Raw genomic sequence first — 3,311 nt, 5'->3', positions numbered from 1 at the left:
ACCGCACCGCTCCGCCGTCATTTGACAGTGGGCGGGCGGGAAGTGGTTACGTTCATTGCTCACTGAATGAACATTTGATGAGAACAAAAAGTTAATCTATGTAGCACTGCCCCCATAGGGACTGCTTGATATTAACTCTGTAGGTTCCCCCTGGTTACCAGCACCACGCCATAATGTAAGGACAAGTCCTTGATTCTCCTTGGCTCACACTCCAATAATCAATCCAGGGGTATTTGGTTGTTTTTGTGGTTTATTGTAAAATGGGGATAGGAGAAGGAAATAATGGGATACTCCAACTTTAACTCTTCAAAGTGATTGAGGACTCCTATCTTCTCTGCTCTACTATAGATTTGGAACAGTCAAGCTGTTGACTCATCCTGCCACTTCAGATGAATGTGGATTAAGCCTCTTATCCTTAAGATGACTTGATGAACATCTAATTATCTTCAGGACACTCTCCCTAGTATCCTCTCTCGCTTCTTCGGCTGACACTCGTCCACTCACTGTCCTACTAGCAGGGGTGGCCCCCCTCAGGTCAGGCCCCTTGACACGAGTCCCTGTACTCACAATACTGTAATCCCAGTGTCTCCCCTCTCAGTCAGCTCTCCTGGACCTCTGGGTTCACCACTGCACCACTCCTATGGCCCTCAGGATGACTTCCTGCGACCCCATGGCACCTCTACAGAGGAGCAGGCAGCCGCCCCCTCCCTCTAGGACTCCGCTCTCCAGCCAAAGACCCCGCAGCACATGTGCTCCTGGCTTTTATACAGTATCCCGGCCAGAATGCACCGAGGCGACCTGCCCTCTGCCAATCACCAGGACTGTACCAAAAGCCTATGCACCCATTTGTCAGGTTTCCTCCCACTGTCCAATATGCCTCCCTATTGGACCAGCGTGAAGCACACTTCAGACTGAATGAATCGCATGCTGAGCACAATGAGCAGACCTCACTAACAGATCCTGCTTCCTGGTAGGCAGAAAGCAATATAGATTTACCTGCAGCCCCCCTGGTAAGCAGACAGGGCTCAAAACTATACTCTCTCACTAGCACCTACCTAGGAGGGTGCTAAGTCTATATGGCCCCCTAAAAACCTTATTTGATGTACACCTAAAACTCAGGAAGCAATAGGTAACTTTGAGTAGGATTACAGCGATAAATGTTGTAAAAATTCTAAGCTTTTCCTACACCACAGTTTCTACATTCTGGAGGTGTTTTTGCATGTGCGTTTGATGTGTTTTTTCCTCTCTTTTTTTTTTTTTCTTCATTTCATTTGAGGACATGGGTGTTTTGGTACGTTTTTGATGCGTGTTGCTGCCTTCCAGGTGCATTCCTTTCAGAAACTTCAATGCACTGCACAGCCATTGCAATCCATGTTAAACACTGTCCATGCATTTTTGATGCAGAAAAGGAACATACTAGACTGAATCTGGTGTGAACTGATCCTAAGGGCCAGTTCACACCACATGCAGTCCAGTTTATTTTATTTTTTCCTGCATGAAAAATGCAGGAAAAGTAAGTTATATGGTTTCCAATGGCATAGTTCACACCAGTGCAGTTAGTACCAGTGCATTCCAGTTCCAGAAAAAAAAGTAGAACATGTTTCATTTTTCCTGCACTGGAATGCGGTAAAATGCATCAAAAATGCACTAAAATGCATCAAAAACACACCAAAAACGCACCAGACCATAGAAACGCAGTCCGAATGCGCTCCAGATACTTTTCTGCATGCATGTTTTTGGTGCATTTTGGATGCAGTCCGGTGCATCCCCCCCCCCTCTTTTTTCTTAACCTTAAATAAGAAAACGTGTGTTCAAGTGCATTTTTGGTGCGTTCTGTTACTTTTTTGATGCGTTTTACTGCTTCCCAGTACAGTCCAGTGCAGAAAAAATGCAGCATGTTCTACTTTTTTTTCTGGAATTAAAACAAACTGGAACTGACTGCACTTGTGTGAACTATGCAATTGAAAACCATATAACCTACTATCCATGTGTTTTTGATGCAGAAAAAAAAAATGCACCGGACTGCATGTGGTGTGAACTGGTCCTGAAAAAAAAATCAGGAAAAAAGAAGAAAAATAAGTAATTGGACTGCATCCAGAAAGGCATAAAAAGAGCACTGGAACATGCCAAAAATGCCTTAAGAACGCACATACAGAAACGCATCTGGAACGGATCTGGAGTGCGTTTTGTGGTGTCAACTGGCCCTAAGTACCAGTTCACACCACATGCAGTCCAGTGCGTTTTTGTTTTCTGCATCAAAAACGCACTGTAACACACGTGTTCTTATTTAAGGTTAAAGCAGAGTTCCGCCCCACCCCCCTCAGAAAATGAAAAGACAGCAGCTACACGTACTGTAGCTGCTGACTTTTAATATTAGGCACTTACCTGTCCTGGAATCCAGCGATGTCGGCACCGCAACTGTTTCCATCGGCTGTTGGATGCTGCCGCCGCTATTGCCGGTAAGGGAACTTGGCAGTGAATCCTTGCAGTTTCACGGCCGGGTCCCTACTGCACATGCGCGAAGCTGGCTGCATTCGGTTACTGGCCTGGAAGCAGAGGAGGGAGGAGGTGGGGGCTGAACTTCTGACATACCTCGCCGCGCCCGTGATTTCACAGACATCTGTGCGGGTTTCTGCACAGATGTCTTTGGAAGTCGCCCCTCAGAAACTACTTTTGGGAATCTGTGTGGCGCCGCAAAGCCAGCGTTGCACCGACTTGGACAGTGCAATTGCCGGCAATTGGCTCCGATTTGACATGTCAAACCGGACCAATGAGAACGTCTGTTTTCAGCGCTGTTTTGTGCTGTTTGGAAAGATTTCCCATTTTTCTGTTTTGGTAACAAGACCCCAAAAAGAAAAAAAAAGAAAACTGAGACGTTCAAACCTTTCTCCATTTAAATTAAAAAAAAAGTGTTCTGGCTCAAAAGTTTTACAGATATTGTACAGTCTGATTGTATAATGTTATAGCCACCTTAAAGGAGATTGTACAATCAGATTATAACGTGTGGTGAGTAGAGATGGGCTCAGGTGTTTTCGGGATCCTAGTCCCAACCCATCTGCCCATTCCCACCAGTAAGCCGACACTACACACTATTGCATATGTGCACGTGTTTATGATAATGCACATTTATAACTGGCAGATACCAGTGATTCGTTTTAAACAAGCCACACAGAACACTTAATAGACAACACTAAACAGCCCTGCTGTGGCACATGTCCCGAAACTCGTGATGTCAACAATTCCTGCAGCAGCACTTCCGCGTTCCACTCTCCAGCGTCCCATTTGATTGGTAATGCCTTCGTCGGGTTCTC

Source organism: Pelophylax lessonae, assembly GCF_965119305.1.
Source record: "Pelophylax lessonae genome assembly, chromosome: 1".
NCBI lineage: Eukaryota > Metazoa > Chordata > Amphibia > Anura > Ranidae > Pelophylax > Pelophylax lessonae.
The sequence above is the reverse complement of the archived record's forward strand: the minus strand, read 5'-3'. Positions refer to the sequence as shown.